Source organism: Pinus tabuliformis, chromosome 3_1 (assembly GCF_031772625.1).
Source record: "Pinus tabuliformis cultivar Carrire ecotype Pingquan chromosome 3_1, CPIR1, whole genome shotgun sequence".
In the NCBI taxonomy this organism is placed as follows: domain Eukaryota; kingdom Viridiplantae; phylum Streptophyta; class Pinopsida; order Pinales; family Pinaceae; genus Pinus; species Pinus tabuliformis.
In genome coordinates, this window is record NC_142301.1 from 447432812 (window position 1) to 447451272 (window position 18461).

Here is an 18461-nt window from a genome sequence, read left to right on the forward strand (position 1 = left end):
ACATGGCGATTGCAATGAAGATGCTGATATTAAAGGGCATAGGAAGTGAAGATCCAGAGAAGTTATGGTTTGTTACGAATTTTGTATGGATAGCACAACAAATCGTCGATGATAACATAAAGAAGGCACGGTTGGTTACCACCTTGCAGCATCAAGCGCTAACCTGGTACATTAAGTATTGTGCTGACAATCCTCATGCATTGTTAGTAGAGACTCAGATAGGTTTGAACAAATAATTTAGTAAGCCTAAATATGAGGCTTTGTCGATTATTGAATTTAAGGAGATCCTAATGAGAGTCCAGGAGACAACTTAGGACTTTGATTAGAGGTTGTAGTGCCAAACTAGACAGGCTAACATGCAAATCTCAGATAGCCAGCATCACCACTAGTTTATCACATTGCTTTTGCCACATTTAAGAATTGCTCTGTCACAGTAGAAGATAGTAACGTAGGAAGAATCCTTGGAGATCGCGATGAGGCTTCACACATCACGTATTCAGGATATGAACCTAGGGGTCCAACAAATCAACTCCCAGTTAGTGAGCCTACACATAGAATTACAGAGTATGAAGAAAGAGAAGGAGACTAGGCTAGAAGTGCGTGCAGAGGTTTGGTGCTTGAAGTGAAAAGGCCATGGGCATGATAAAGATGATTGTCCAGTATACGTGAACTACCTTATAAGGAGAGGGCCAATGCCCCTGAAGCCATAAGAACCAGTCAGTCCAAGCATGGGACCGGTGCTATGGAGTGTCATTTGTCAAGTCACTAGGAAACATGTGACAAATAACTTCCACTTACTTCAGAAGTTCGTTTAGACACCCCAGGAGCTAGTCTGTAATTTCTGTAAATCTGTGGGCCATGATGAGTGACACTATCGAAGGTAATGAGGTAATGATGGAAAGAAACCCTACTTACCACATGCAAGCAGAAATTAAACCTCTAGATCAAGGTGTAGGAGGAGCGCGCAGGGGTTTTCAAGGTCGAGGATGAGGAGGAGGAGGGGGACATGGTATAGGTCGTGGTCAGATTATCTGCTACAACTACGGACAGCTGGGGCACTTTGCGTGAACTTGCCTAAATCCTACACACCCTTCATGTCAATATTGTAGATAATTAGACCATGCCATAGAAGAATTCCCGGTGCTAATAGCTAAAATCCAAAAAAAGAAGATGCAGCCTTAGCAGCCTACGCAGAATTTACAAATGATGAGGGCTAAGCCTCGCGAGGAGGATCAAAGAATTCATATCGTACTAAGAACAGTATGATGACTAGCATAGATAAGGGTAATAAGCTTGAAGAAGACAGATGGGTCCACAAAGCCCCTGAGAAGGAAGTCACCTTTGACCTTAATCTCACTAAGGAAACATTCATGGAAGAAAAGAAGAGCATCGCTGAGGCCTCCACCTCAGGAAGCCAGGACAAGACACCAGAGACTAGTGCGACACAAGAGGTTGATCCTTTCATACTCACTACATTTTTGGAGACCTGTGTGAATTTAATGAATGATAGAAAAGTTGTGGAATGATTGAAATACTTAATAGACAAGTGCAGAAAAAAAAAAAAGACTTCTACAGAGCAGTACACCATTAGAAATATTGGTAATAATAAGGCGCAAACAGGACTTGAGATGTGGCTAACATCACAGATAGGCGATTATGAAATGGACCAGGTCATTCTAGATCTAGGGTCTGATGTGAAGGTTATACCTAAACAAAAATGGGAATGGATGGGGATAAGTGCACTACAGTAGTCTCTGATTCAGCTCAAAATGGCGAATCAACAGAAAATCATCCCCATGGGACGCATTAGCAGACTTTGAATTTATCAAAACTGTTGATGATAGTAATCCCTACCCCATGCTCCTAGGAATCGACTGGGCTATTGATATGAATGGGGTCATTAATTTGAAGAAGAGGAAAATTTCATTTGAAAGAAATTCGCTAAGGGTTATAGTGCCACTGGATCCTGTGGAAGGGGCACGCTATACTGAACCAGTCTGCGATTACATAGAAAGTGACAATGAGATTGATCAAATCTATAAGATAACATCGTGAGATTAGGATTGGATCAATCCAATGATAGATGGATGGATCACATGGGACCAGGAGAGTTCCTGCACTTCTGACTGAGTTTAATAACTAGAGCATTGGAAAAATCACTTACATGAATTATCTACATTGTGATCCAATATGATGACGAAGTCACTATACTGTGTTTCGTCGAAGGTAAGAAAGTTACCTTATTATGATGGTTTGACTAACATATATATGTTTCTAGATGAATTTGAGCATGAAGTCCCTGAAGACCATCATTTTCAGGAATTGGATTTGGCTCTGCGCACTATGCCCGCATGATGGTGGGGTACACATAAGGATAGTTTTGCTAGATGGTGAGATTATAGGAAAATGATGAAGTTATGATTTGGGAATGTTCATACAAGAATGATTGATAAGTATAATGGGAATGATGATCGGCGCGATCAGCTAGAAAAGTGGATTAAGGCATGGGGGACGGAACCACAACCAGAATTGCTACATATATTTTGTCATACCTTGGATACAATTCCCATGAACTAGTACCTTGAAACTGAGCTCTGCCACGGCACTGCTGAATGGGTTGCATTGAAGGAAGGATTCTTATGGACCTTAAACTTCAAGGACGGATTTGTAAGAATCTATGAAGTGCTTCAAGAAATTAAAGCAATTATCTTCACGACACTGAACGAACATATGGAATGGACCCAACTGGATTGGAGCACCTAGCTATGCCACACATTGGAATGTTATAATGTGATCGATGAAGAGGAGGAGGTAGACCGAAAAAATATAAATATTCTACACACAGAAGGTCGTCACAAAGTATAAGGACCGTAAGTAGAGAACCCAAACATCTCCACACCTTTAAAAACAAGACAAGTAAACATTGGCACTAAAGAAGAACCGAAGTTCTCGAAGATTGGAGACTATTGGGATGATGCTACAGTACATAAAGTTATTGAATTACTTCGTGAATACCAGGATCTCTTCCCCAGGAGTTTTCAGATTTAAAGGGCATACTTGGTGACTTTGGCATTATGAGGATCACATTGAAGCCGAATGCAAAGATTGTCAAACAAAGGTCTTATCGCCTTAATACAAGGTTCGCCAACAGCTGGATAAAATGCTGGAGGTGGGAATTATAGAACCTATTGAAGAGTATAATTGGGTAAGCCTGATGGTAGTCCAAGAGAAGAAACAAAAGGGTGAAATACAGATCTGCATAGATCTGTGCATGCTTAATGATGCATGTGTTCATGATCCATTTCTGACGTCATTTATAGATGAAGTGTTCGACAATGTCAGAGATCAGGATGCCTATTCCTTTACTGACGAGTTTTCTAGGTATCATCAAATTAAGATGCCCCAGAGGATAGAAAAAAAACAACCTTCGCGACATAATGGGGTTGATTTCAGTACACTGTTATTTCGTTTTGGTTGAAGAACTCTCTTACAATATTTTCTGGTGTAGTCATACCAGCGTTCAAAGAATTCATTCACAAGTTTCTGGAAGTATACTTTGATGATTGGACTATGTTTGTCTTGGTGAAGCACCATGTTGCAAGTTTGTGCCTTATGTTTGGTACATGTCGACAATAACAGATAGCACTAAATTTGAAAAAATGTATATTCTGTGTTCCTTTTAGGATCTTGCTGGGTTATTTCATGTGTAAGCAAGGATTGATGGTGGACCCTACAAATATTGTACTGATTATGAACTTGGAGGCCTGTGGGAATGTCAAGCAGCTGCGTGCAATGCTGGGACACACAAGATACTATAAAAAATTCATTAAATCTTATGCTCAAATTACCGCACAATGGAAAAATTGCATAAGAAGGATGCAACATTATGTTGGGATGAAGAATGTGAGTTTAGCTTGGATGTGTTAAAGGAAAAGATGGTGACTGCACCAATCTTGGTATTTCCTGATTGGAGAAAGGAGTTTCATGTACATGTAGATGCTTCTTGCATTGCGCTGGGTGCAGTACTAACATAGGTAGGCGAAGGAGAACTAGACCATCCTATTGCCTTCACAAGTAGGATACTATCAAAGGCCGAGAAAAATTATTTAAAAACAGAGCTTGAGGGGTTACACATGGTCTACGCACTGCAAAAATTTAGGAATTATCTGTTAGGAGGACATTTTAAGATGTATGTAGATCATTCTTCCTTAAATTACCTAGTCAACAAGCCTCTGTTGGGGAAAATATTTGCATGTGGTTGTTATTATTTTAGGAGTACAATTTTGAAGTGATTATTAAGCCAGGGAGGTTGAATGCTAGACCCGACCATCTATCAAGAATTCAAATAGGCAAAGAACCCAGTAATTTGGAGGAAGGCTTGCTAGATGCACATATCTTTGCAGTAGGTGTAGCTGATGACGATTCTGCTGACATTATTCACTTCTTAACTATGGGAATGGGGCCTAAAGGATATACAAATCAACAAAAGAAAGAATTAGTGGTTTGCACAACAAATTTTTCAGTCATTGTGGGGCATTTGTACAAAATGGGGGCAGATGAAATCTTGTGATGATATGTGCCATATTTTGAGTGTGATGGTATTCTCGTTGAAGCTCATAGGGGAGCTGCGGGAGGCCATTATGCGAGGGAACAAACCACCCAGGAGATTTTGTGCATAGGATTAGGGTGGCCAACATTGCACAAGGATTCCAAAGCATACTGTAAAGTGTGTGTTGCATGTCAAAGGGCTGGCAGACCATCATGGAGGGACGAATTACTAATACATCATCAGGTCTCTTTACAGGAATTTTAGAAATGGGTGATCGACTTTATTGGGCCAATTCAGCCACCTGGAAAGAAAATGGGTGCACGCTACACTATCACTGCGACAAAGTATTTGACCCGATGGGTGGAAGCACAGTCGGTTAAGGAGTGTACAGTGGCAACGACAACAAAATTCTTGTTTGAACACGTCTTAACAAGGTTTGGATGCTCAAAAGTTTTGATGAGTGGTAGGGGAACACACTTTCTGAATGAAACAATTAGCATGATGACAGATGAATTCTAGGTCTATCATCAAAAGAGTACACCATATCACCTGAAGGCAAATGGGACTGTCAAAGCTCTTAGAGAAATATTAGAGAATGCATTGACAAAGGTATGTAAGGCGCAGTGGAATGACTGGGATGTGCATGTACCTACAGTGTTATGGGCCTATAGGACAACATGTAAGAAGCTGACAGGACAAACACCATTCATATTGGTCTATGGGGTCGAAGTGGTGATGCCCATGGAGTACATTGTGGCTAGCATGCACATAGCGGCTTTGATAGATACGGTGGATTGCGAGGCTTTGGAGGAATAGATCGCGCAGCTAATGGAGTTAGAGGAAGAGTGAGTTTTGGCAGGATTCCACCAACTAGTACAAAGGAATGCAAAAAATCATGGCATGATTTCCATATCAAGCTTCACACATTCAAGATAAATGATCTTGTGTTGTTATATGATAGTAAGTTCACTAAATTTACGAGTAAATTTCAAATTCATTTATTAGGACCATATATTGTCAAGAAAATTATAGATGGTGGCACATTTTAGCTCGTGAAGTTGAATGGATATCCATTCCCAGCAAGGGTGAATGGGAGCATGCTAAAGCTATATACAGGGGATCCTGTGCAATGATTATATGGCGGAAGGATAGTATTAGTGCTCCAGGCAGTTGCAAGGGAGTGTGGGACTCTTAACTACACTGCCCGATGTGGAGGACAAGGCAATGAGAAGGCTACGCAAAAATTGATGAGGGTGCACCAGTTGAAGCTACACTCAGGACATTGCACCATGAAGGATGGTGTCACGTAGCCCAGTAGGAAAAAGACCGTTGGAGTTATTATTAATGATTTGATGGACAGAAAGGAGTTAAGAGGAGTGGGGAGGTGGAAATTAAGGAAAAAATATTTGAAGATCTGTCTCCAAAATAGCATTTATTATTAGAATTTCGAGGGAGTGTCGGATTTGAATTCAAATCCCACTATAAATTATGCATGTTGGTCCAACAAAGAACACTTTTCATTCTAAGAGTTCCTTGTGCATTTTGTTGTCTAACACATATGAATCGGGCGTTCTGCGAAGAATTTTTGACGCGCCCCTCGTTTGCGAACTATTATGTAGTAGCCCATGAGCTATTCATTAAGAAGATGACTGCTACTAACCTCGCCAAAGCCATCATTTCTGAAGCAGCTGTGTCTGATGCACCACGTCCTGAAGTATCTAGTATGGAGTCTATGACTGTTGTTCCCATCATGCTGAGGTCGCCTATGCTGAAACAAACTGTGTCAAAATAAAAGTAACTCACCATGAAAGAAAAGAAACCCACCATGAAAGAAAAGCAATCAGCCGTGAAGAAAAATAGAAGAAGCTGGTGCCAGTGTGCATGTCACCAAGGACACATACAGAGGCACAACCGAAGGAGAAGAAGGATAAGCAACCAGAAAAAGTGGTGAATTTAGAAGAAGAGGAATACCAAGGTGTCAAAGAAGTGGATGCCGAGGGAATCAAGCCTATTTCTATGCTTCCTGAGTACATCCCTCCACAAAATGGAAAAACTAAATTGACCAAGGATCTCAATTTGTGAAACTTTGGGGTATCCACTCCCCTGTTATCAGAGTAGGTCAAATTTGAAGGACCTAAGCTCACGCACATCCGTTGTTGAAAATGGAGGACTGGGAGGTCCAGCAAATCATGAAACATTTATGCATCTGGCGACCCATAAGTATATGGCGAAGATATACTATGATCAAACTGTAGTTACATAGTTAGAACCCGTGAAGTGGGTATGCAACGTTGAGCAGTCGGGGTTGTTGAACATGCTTTTAGAACCGCATTATCACCGCTCACCTATCAATACAATTTTTGTGTGACAGCTCCTTGCACTAGTGCATGATTGGATCCTGTGGCTGGGGAAACTTATTCCAATCACTTACATGTTGATCTATAGGATAATGAAGTTACCCTATAAAGGACTAGACCGTACCAAGGAGTTTTGAGGGAAAAAGAGGAAAAGGATCTTGCTGATAAGATGAAGGAGTATGGTCTTGTGAAAAAGTCACGAGGATACTCTATCATGTCAATTCAATACCAGGTAGTCCAATTCGCTACCTAGATCCTCGCAGGAAAGATTATGAGGACGTGTTGTGCAGATGATGTTTTGGCGCTGGTAGTGTCACTTACTGCACATTGCGTGAAGGGTGTGTAGTATAATTGGTCTAAGTATCTCTGCCAAGAGTTCGTCGAGAACTGTCAAGAAGCCCAAGAATAAATCAAACCATTTCATCATGCTTGGCTTCTCTTGTCCATTGTATTAGTTGCATGCAGGTTGCCAGAGGACAGCCAATTTCCTCCACACAAGTATTATTTTCCTGAGGCAGCGCGGTTCACCTCACTCTGGTCTACGAAGGATGCAGAACGCATCAAGGAAACAAAGATTTTTTAGGTCCTAATCAAGATGGACCTTCGGATGGTGATCAATCAGTGGCCAAGGTTGTCTCGAACCTTTTTGAGGAAAGTAACATCCTACGCAGAGTTCAAGGCTAACTTTCACAATGTCTCAATCCGCATGCAAAAGGACCTAGAAGGAGCTTGGCATGTGTTGCCTTATTTAGTGTCCGAGACAGATGTGCAAGAAATTGTAGGGTATTTCCTGCTGGAGTGGCACACACCTACAATGTTGGAGGTGGGAACTAGGAAAGGCAAAGAAATATCTATTGCGCAAAAGGGGAATGACATTGCTCAAAAAGCTATGCGCAACTTGGCTGACCAAAAGAAAAAGGAGGCTGCTAAGGAAGTTGTAGAGAAGGCATGTCTGGAGGAAGAGACCACTGCTAAAGAGTAGGCAGACAAAGAACGGAAGGATGCTGAGGAGAGTGAGAAGTCTACTTTGCATCATACTGATGAGAAAGAGTTGTCAAAGCAAGAAGAATGTCACAGTGATGAGCAGAGCACTCCTTCCATGCTGAAGAAGCATGGATAAGAACAAATGAGCGTATAGTGGAAGAAGCATAAGACTAATAAGAAGACGCATATTGATCCCATGGTACTGACAGTAGAGGATCTTGATGAGATCGGCGACAAGATACAGGACACAACAACAAAGGTGTTGCAAAAATTTGAGCAACAATACATGAAGTCACTAGGCAGCATCTAGAAGGATCTATGTGATCTGCAGATCTAGGCGAACAGGGTTCAAGTGGGTGTCAGATAGGCGAGTGGAGAACAATAATGCCTGGCACAGGGAAGTGGCATAGTAATACAGATTGAATAGACTCTTGATCTCCGAGTCATTTCTCTATAGAGGGGTCCGTCCATGTGCAATTTGACGAGGATCGCATTGTGCTCAGTATAGTGAAGGATATGGGACTGAACCTTTCTGCGCTACTACTCCAGACCCTTCATGCGTTGCATCAGGGGGTCTCAGATGAGTTGAAGATCATAGAATAGTGCGCGCTCATTGTCATTGGTGAGTTTGAAGTCAGCAATGAGCATCTTTTCGCAAAAAAACTTACGTGCTGAAGGAACAGGAGGAATTATAAACACAACACAAGAACCCAGTGACAAAAATTGAGCAGGTCTGCAACTCAGTGCCTGAGCTAAATATTCCAGAGGATGTAGAGGCCTCACCCAAAGTGAGGAAATTGGTTGCTGCAGTGCGTGCATCAAAGGAGAAAATCGATAAGGTGACTTTTGATTTTTGAATGCAAATAGTTGAGCTGCAGTTGAAGTTGCAACCGACCACACCGCCAAAAGTTCGGGAACAAAGAGACACAACTATCAAAGAGTCCATGGGTCAACTAGATGTCATAGTTCAGGGTTATGAATAGTTATTCACTCGGGCGATGGGCCTATGGGATACACTGTAGGAGGACCCTACATTGAAATAGTTGAACACAGAGATAAGGGAAGCGCAACAACAATATGATGAGATAAGTACCATGACACAAAAATTGGCGCCAGCTCAGCGCTTCACGCATGTACAGGAAGGCAAGGCCAAGTTGATACAAATCCACGAGTTGGAGAAAAAGTAGTCCTTGCTAACACGCCAGATTCAGCCTTGGATAGAGGAAGCCTACGAGCTTTCACAAAACATTCATGAGAAGTTGAAGGCCATGCAACAGACACAGAGGACTATGCAACTACTAGTAGAGGGGCCAACCACCGAAAAAGTGGTCCAAGAGGTACAACAAGCACCACGAAAGATTACCGTGGAGTTTCAGGAATTGACCAAGGAATTCAATGAACTCGACCATAAAGTGGAACAACCAATTGAGTGACTTGAGGGTGAGTCACAATATTTGTGTTGGGGTCCTATTGGGATGGGATCCCTAATGGTAGAATTGATTTAACTTAGTCATTTTTATGAGAGATTTTTTGGCGTAAATCACATGATATTTCATTGGTCGATGCGTTTCCAACCAACCAACGTGGTTCATCGTCAGGACAAGTCATTTTCGTAAAGAATTTTGTAAAATATTAAAAGTCTATGTGAAATGTGGACACGAAGTGTGTAGAGAGATATGAGTCAAAGGGGTCTTAGCCCCTTGCTTTTTATCAGTTTTGAAGACTCACCCATGATCCTGGGGCCATGGTACTATATTAGGAAATCTATAAATAGTTGAGTCTTAGCGAGTGTTAGAGATAACTTTGGATAGAGAGTGGGGTACGTTGAATATTTTTTATTGTCTTGAAAAAGAGATAAGGCAGGAGGGTTATGGTTCCTGTGCTTAGGTAGAGAAAGGGAGGCTCCTGTAGCTAAGTACGCAAGAGGCCTGGGTAGAGTTCGCAACTAAGTGCGTGGACCCGTGCAGCTGTCCACAGGATAATAAGAGTTTGTAATCAATGAATTAAAGATCAATAAAGACAGTTTTTGAAGAATTACTGAGTATTTCCATTGCATCTGTTAATTTTATATGTTGCTGATTAATGATATGTTTTCTGAAATATTGAATGAACACTACACAAATTCACTGAATATGTTTTAATAGTATATGAAATGAATGGTTATCCACTTCTACAAAGCTAAAAGATATTTCTCTTATGTTTTCTACCAAATTAAGTAGATATAGGTGAACTCATATCTAGGGTTTCTTTTTGATGCGCGAAAGTAGGTGAATCAATTGTTTAAGGTATGGAAAGACTGATCGTGGACTTTCACAAAGGTTTAAAGGTAGCTTTAACTTAGTTACAGTAATGATCCCTATAAGTCTATGAATCTGTGCTAAGGCAGATCTAAGGCGCTAGAAGACATCACACTAGTCTTTAGATGTAGAAACTCGGTTCTTGCATCCACCAATACTGCTTCGGGTTAGAATGTAGCCTATGCTACGCGAGTTGTTGCCAAAAGGGACAATGGTGTATGGTTTTGTTGGTTGTCGCGACTAAATCTAAACCTGGGTTAGGACCCCCTAAGCCAACAACTTGCAGATTAAACAAAACCATAATCACTTCAGCAGCTAACTATGAATGTAATCTAAGCATACATATAGATAAAGATGAACCTATGTTGTTAGGGTTGGGCCCTAACCCAAGAGATTCATCGCGCTAATGCAACTCAGTTCTAGATCAAGGGAATACTTCTCATTATTATCAAAATATCAAAAAATACATAAGAGTTATCAGCCACAATGTCTTAGCTTGAAAATTCCTCTTGTCTGCAACAAAAAAATTTGAATATAATGAGGCCCTAGGCTACAACTAAAGATACCAACAACATCCTTAAATTTAGGTAGGATTGTCTCCCAACTCGAGATCAATTTGTATTCATCTATCACTGGTTTGGCTACTAATGACCTTGGTGGGCATGGCTGCATGTAACTCCAAGCTGATGAGATCTGGTGGATGACTCTTTGTTATATACCTAGGGGGGATAATATGGGGTACCAAGGGAGGTACCCAAGGTAATAATGTAATAATGGGATGGGCCATAGTAATAAATAAGGTGGTTAACCCATGTCATGTAAGGGATCACAAGTAGTTAATAATAATGTAATGGGCCCACGGTATTAGTTTGATGGTATGAGGGAACCATGGTAATGATCCATGGTATTGTATGTATGAGGCCTATATAGAGGCTAGAGACTCCACATGGGAGATAGTCAAGGAATAATGTCAAGGATTATTGTATGAACAGGCATATGGCTTGTGGAGTGTTCTCATTCCTTAAGGAGTGAATGTATGGTGTTTCCCTACCATAAGGGTTTGATATTAATAAAGTGAATCATTTCTATCTATTTCTATCATATTATTTCTGGGTTTATTTGTATTCTCATATATTTTTAGATCAGATCTACAACAAGTGGTATCAGAGCACTTTCTTGGGCACAAGGGGAGAATTTTTTTTTTAGTTTTTGCAGGATTTCGGGGGTGGCGAGTTTGCAGATCAGATCTGTATGTTTTGGTGAAAGATCTGCAAAATCTAATTGCAGATCTGTATTCTTTGTGAAAAAATATCTGATTTCAAAAAAAATTCTCCCCTTGTGCCCAAGAAAGTGCTCTAATACCACTTGTTGTAGCTCTGATACCACTTGTTGTAGATCTGATATGAAAATATATGATAAATAGAAATAAACCCAAGAAATAACAAGATCTGAATATGGATAGAAATGATTCACTTTATTGATCAAACCCTTACGGTAGGGCAACACCATATATTCACTCCTTAAAAAAGGAGAACACTCCACTAGCCATATGCCTGTTCATACAATAATCCTTGACAATTCCTTCCATGTGGAGTCTCTAGCCTCTATATAGGCCTCATACATACAATATCACGGATCATTACCATGGTTCCCTCATACCGTCATGTTATAGACATTTTTGTGCCTTACAGCTATAAGCATGAAATGTCCATAAACCAAGGGATCCTAAGTCCCTAAAGATGTTGTTCCAGCTCCTAAAGAAACAAGGTCAACAAATTATAGCTTCTCGCAGAAGTTCTCCACCAGAAAATGCTCAAAACTAGTCAAAGCAGGATCATTTCAAGTGCTCCACTAGCTGGCTGCGTTGCAAAGCACCCAAATACACTGGCTAGGTGCATTGCAATGCACTTGAATGCACTACCAGGGTGTGTTGAGCGGGAAATGACAAGTGGCAGAGTCATTCAACGAGGTGGAGAGACAATGGAAGCTTCCAAAATCTTCTCCAATGACACTTGCCTCACTGAATTCGACCAGTGATGAGTAAGAGGCTCTCAGTCTCCAAGCGGAAGCAAGAACTGACAGAGAGAAGCCACTAATCCATTCAAGAGCTGACTCATCCTCTTTGCATACATCTATATATGGATCCCTCACCAAGAGATCCAGAAGGTTGGAATTTTGTACATTACAGAGAATTGCTGTTGGTTTTGTGATTGATATCAGAGTATCGGGTGATTTATGCTTTGTTGGAGGTGAAGAAGGGATTCTATGCTGGGAAGCTGATGCTGGATCAGGACTCATCGGTTGTAACTCTTCCTGGATCTTCCTGTTTTATCAATAAAACTACTTGAGTTTCTCCTACATGCTTGTATATCTGATGTGCGTTATATTTGCATGTTTAGCTTCAATCTGATCCTAAGCTTTTTATGAACATAAATCTATGTCTTTGTGTAGTTTCTCTCTTCTGTGAACTTGCAGGAACTTGGTGACGCTGGGCAAGTGAGGGAGCAGATTGGTGGAATTTGGCAAAGAGAAGATAGATTGGATCGAACAACTAGCGCAAGATACAGGTTGGCTCGTCTTAATCATCTTCGTTTATAGTTCATAAAGAAGAATACAAGAGTAGTTTTCCTTGTTTGTTTCTGAGGTCTCTGTCACAACCCTGTGGGATAGGGTCGTTCTGAATAGACACTTTTCCTGAAAACAAAATGGCGACCATGCCCTCCACCGTTGTCCCTTCTTAGACGAGGCTAAAAGAGTTCTGGATGATCGTCTGGTTTCACCGTTACGACTTCCTCCTGGATATAAAAAAACTCTTGCCAAGTCCGTCACTAGTTGAGAACCCAGCTGGCCCACTCAAGTGGTCGGCTGAAGCGTCTATCATTGAGGATAAACCAACTGAATCCATACCAGACGAAAGTCAAAAGCTCGAGGCAGCAGTTGACCCGGTCTTGCCTTCAGAGGTTTTATCTTTGAATGATACAGTCACTGAAGAGGATAAGGATGACACCGTCCAGATTCTCTTCATCAACACAGACTCTGACAAACACGGGGGCAATCCACCCATTCCTTTATCGCGGGAAGGAAGTTCGTCAGAGTCATACCAGGCCGTTTACTCGGTCGCACCTCCGAGCAACCTATTTGTATCCTTCGACTGGAATCAACTAGGAAGACCCTGTTTGCCAGCAAGCATACCATTCCGAATTATCATTCAGATATACAGAATGGTCATGGCTGGCACCATCATAGATGAGGTGGCGTCTGTGAGTATCCTTTCCTCTATTGCTTGGAAAGCGCTTGGTTCGCCATCGCTGTTGTCTGAAATGAGAAATCTGACAGGCTTTGATAAAGGAACCAGTCGACCTTTAGGGATCCTTCCCGATGTGCCCATAACATTGAGAGGGAAGACAGTTCGCATGAATGTCATGGTCGTTCAAGGACCCTTGGATTATAACCTATTCCTTGGACGAGACTATATTTATTGCATGGGAGCCATCGTCTCCTCACTCTTTAGAGTAATGTGTTTTCTGCACGAAGGAAGAGTGGTCAAGCTCGTGGACCAGCTTTCATTTCCCGGATCATGCATAGAAAATAGTCATATACCGTCCCTAAATGGTCTCTTCACACAAGAAATGTCTCAAGTCCCAGTCCATCTTCCCGATGAGCGCGAGTAATTCGGAGGGATATGACTGAAACCCAGGGGGCGTCCTGGTCTGCTTCAGCAGGAAAACTTCGGGTATAGAGTAGGTTTCCGCGGGAAAATATGACTAGTCCGTACCCCATCCGTGATTGGAAGAGGGGTTGTTCTAGAACAAGATTCTCTTGTCAAAGTTATAAGAGTTGGTTGATCTTGCCACTCACCTTTGTCTATTTCGGTAGACATCGCCGAGGAAGTGTTTTGTTTGCACCGCGAATAGAGCAATCTTTGGGTAACCTGTAAGAGGTAGGACTCTCCTGATAGAACAAATGTTTTGTCTGCAAATTGAGGGGTAACCTTGAAACCATATTTTATACCTGGGGGCATGCAAACCTTTTGGCATGCAAGCAAAAGAGCGATTATTTATCTGTTTTTTGGATTAGTCGTTCCCTAACTTGCATAAAGAAAGGATGTGGGGCAAAAATCTAAAAGTTTCTGTTTTATATGAGACATTCTTATCATATGACTGGATTAATCGAGCAGTTTTAGCGCATAGTTCAAGCTCGTTAAAAAATAAACATAAGATCGAGCAAGTGTTTCCACCCGCGTTTAAGCTCGTTAAAAAATGAACTATCCTCCGGTAAATGACCACCGTGAATGAAACATTTTCGGCCATTAAAGCCTTGGTTGTGTTTGCACCATCACCTCCACTTTTAATTTGGCCGATCATTCACCTCCATTTGATTGTTTACCCATTTTGAGGAACAGTTGCGAAGAGTGATTTCACTAGCCATCCTTGTGACACTGCCGTGATTGGAGAATTCCAAACCTTACCTGGAATCAGCTGCTACCCTTTTATCACTCGTTCCTCAAAAGACGAGTCTTCTTTAAGCTCTTTTCATTTGACTCGTAAAAGATGAAAAGATTGCCGAGTTTTCGCCTTCCAGCTCGTTAAAGTGACCAGAAGTGCTATCCCTCCTCTAGATTTTAATCTTTTTGGACCTGAGGGATTATTGCACAAAAAGATCGAGCGCTTGTTTTGTTCGGCTCGTTAAAATTATCGAAAATTCATCCCTTCTATATTGTTTTATACTTTTTCGGACTTAAGGGATTAGATGACGAAAAAGGAATTCCAGAGTCATCTTTACGTACCTTTTCATACTCCCTAAAAAGGAAAAGGACCGAGTTATCTTTGTCATTAGGCTCGTTAAAAAGATTAATAGCGACAAACTTGTCTTTAGATGAGAACGAGTTTCACTATCGCTAGGCTCGTTAAAACATAGCGATGGGTTTGCCCGAAGGGAAAATTATAGAACAAGCATATTTTATTCTCCTCAAGCTTGACAAAAATAAAGAGGTACTGGTCAGAAATGACTGGGGAAAAATTGGGAAGAAAACTCAAGGAAACTTTATTGGTAGCAAGTCGCTCTTGAACATGACACTTCCACTCCGTGCCAGAGTCGGGTTGGGTTGTTTCATTCACTGGTCACATCGCCATGGTCACGCCATACCATCCACATTTTGGGTAAATGCTACTGATCCATCACATAAGTGTCGCTGACATGTTCAAGAGAAGTCATCCAGAGAAGTCACCCGTGTCCCATCCACTACCATACATTATACTTCACTCTTTCATGACCGCCACCCTGAACTGTATGTCACCAGATCATTTTCACCTCCATCAAAATCATTTGCTCCGTTCCATGTCATTGATGTGGGATTCATTAAGGCCCTCCTTTGACGGATCGCTTCTTGTCGACATCAGCTCATTATCCAAGAAGTTGATCTAGGAACACCCCTTCAGTACTTTGAAGCTTGCATGCCTCAAAGGCAAGTTTCTCACTTCCGGCGACAGGGATACATCAATGACCTTCGACCGAAATATTTTGCGTGGTGTTCGACACCAAGTCCTTTATTCACACCATGTGAATTGTACTGCAGTACCTTGAGGGTCATTATCATTATCGGTGATTCCTCTCGTGCTTGTTAACAGTTTACATCATTGACTGGTAATCAAGTGATTTCTTTCCATGTTCGACTTCAAAACATTTCTCACATGGATCGACTTGTACTTAGAGTGAAGATCAGACGAGATTGAAGACCCCAGATCTAGTTTCATCCATCCAGGCTGCGATATATATTCAGGAAAAATAGACATTGGAATGTACAGCATTGCAGCATAGATAATCATCCTACCAAAAGGATGATGACTTCACCAGAATCATCAGTCTACCATCAGACGATTGTCTGTCCTATGTACATGAAAATGAATTTATAAAGCTGAGCATGGGAATGCCCGACTCAGCTATATCATGAAAACAGTATGAAAATAATGTATTGTATTGTATCTCATTACAGGTCTCCTCTCCAGCATTAGAAGAACTTCGGATCCTCCTAATAAAGCATTTCACCCGATAAATGGCCTCATACTTTAGGGGGCTACTGTTATAGACATTTTTGTGCCTTACAGCTATAAGCATGAAATTTCCATAAACCAAGGGATCCTAAGTCCCTAAAGATGTTGTTCTAGCTCCTAAAGAAACAAGGTCAACAAATTACAGCTTCTCCCAGAAGTTCTCCACCAGAAAATGCTCAAAACTAGTCAAAACAGGATCATTTCAAGTGCTCCACTAGCTGGCTGCGTTGCAAAGCACCCAAATACACTAGCTAGGTGCATTGCAATGCACTTGAATGCACTACCAGGGTGCGTTGAGTGGGAAATGACAAGTGGCAGAGTCATTCAACGAGGTGGAGAGACAATGGAAGCTGCCAGAATCTTCTCCAATGACACTTGCCTCACTGAGTTCGACCAGTGATGAGTAAGAGGCTCTCAGTCTCCAAGTGGAAGCAAGAACTGACAGAGAGAAGCCACTAATCCATTCAAGAGCTGACTCATCCTCTTTGCATACATCTATATATGGATCCCTCACCAAGAGATCCAGAAGGCTGGAATTTTGTACATTGCAGAGAATTGTTGTCGGTTTTGTGTTTGATATCAGAGTATTGGGTGATTTATGCTTTGTTGGAGGTGAAGAAGGGATTCTATGCTGGGTGGCTAATGCTGGATCAGGACTGATCGGTTGTAACTCCTCCTGGATCTTCTTTTTTTATCAATAAAACTACTTGAGTTTCTCCTACATGCTTGTATATCTGATGTGTTTTATATTTGCATTTTTAGCTTAAATCTGATCCTATGCTTTTTATGAACATAAATCTATGTCTTTGTGTAGTTTCTCTCTTCTGTGAACTTGCAGGAACTTGGTGACGCTAGGCAAGTGAGGGAGCAGATCGCTGGAAGCTGGCAAAGAGAAGATAGATTGGATCGAACAACTAGCGCAAGACACAGGTCGGTTCGTCTTAATCATCTTCGTTTATAGTTCATAAAGAAGAATACAAGAGTAGTTTTCCTTGTTTTTTTATGAGGTCTCTGTCACAACCCTGTGGGATAGGGTCGTTCTGAATAGACACTTTTCCCGAAAACACATCAAACTAATACCATGGTCCCATTACATTATTATTAACTACTTGTGGTCCCTTACATGATATGGGTTAACCACCTTATTTATTACTATGGCCCATCCCATTATTACATTATTACCTTGGGTACCTCCCTTGGTACCCCATATTATCCCCCCTAGGTACTTAACCAAAAGAAGTGTTCCAACCTGCCCGATGAAGAATTTGAAAAATTACTTTTAGACAGATGGTCTCATGCCAGAAAACAAGATAAAGAGAAACATGTGGGGCTATTTCCTACTGGTATATCCTTATTGCAGGTTCATGGATTGATTCAGAAAGAGAAGATCATTGTTTCTATAAATCCTAGTTGCAAGCATAATTTTATCAATGTTAATTTGGTAAAAAAATTGCAAGTTCGAGAAAAACACATTGAAAACACACAGGTGGATGATGAGGATGTTCTATTGTATAAGGATTTGAAGATTTCTATGGATAAGTATGTGTTGCATGGTGATTTTTATGCTTCAGATATGGATAACATGGATGTTTTTTTGGGATACCCTTGGATGGAATTAGTGGGTACTATCAATATTAATGTACAGAAGAAATTCCTGAAGCTCTGGTATAAAAAGAAGAAAATTACATTACAGGATATTTCCGTCAATAAACAGGTAGAGGCTGAAGCAGAAGATGTTCCAGGGACTGACATATCAGATGATGAGCCTTTAATGATCGACAATCAAACACAAACAGAGGCTCAAGCAGTAAAGGTTATAGGTACAACAGATGAGGGCTTAGTGGTTGAAGTCATATTGGAAAAGAAGACACCACAATAGGCACCACAACAGGGTGAATTAAAGAAAAAGACACTGTGGGTTAAACCTTCAACATATCATCACCCACATCACCCCGCAAGAAAACAACCAACAAGATGGAAACCAATTAGCCATAAGGACAACAACCCCCGTATGACGGATATCGAGGAGTGAAGATCCACCTTCTACACATCAACACAGAAAAGTTGCCATGGTCAACTTCCATCTCAAGCGAGCGAAGCACCAACGAGATCAAGGGTTCACCTTTCTCTTGGATAGCTAGATGCACGTGCATGGTACCAGTGGACTACTCTTTTGAGTAGATCTTATTATTTGTGTTCTTCCCATGTTTCGGGGACGAAACAT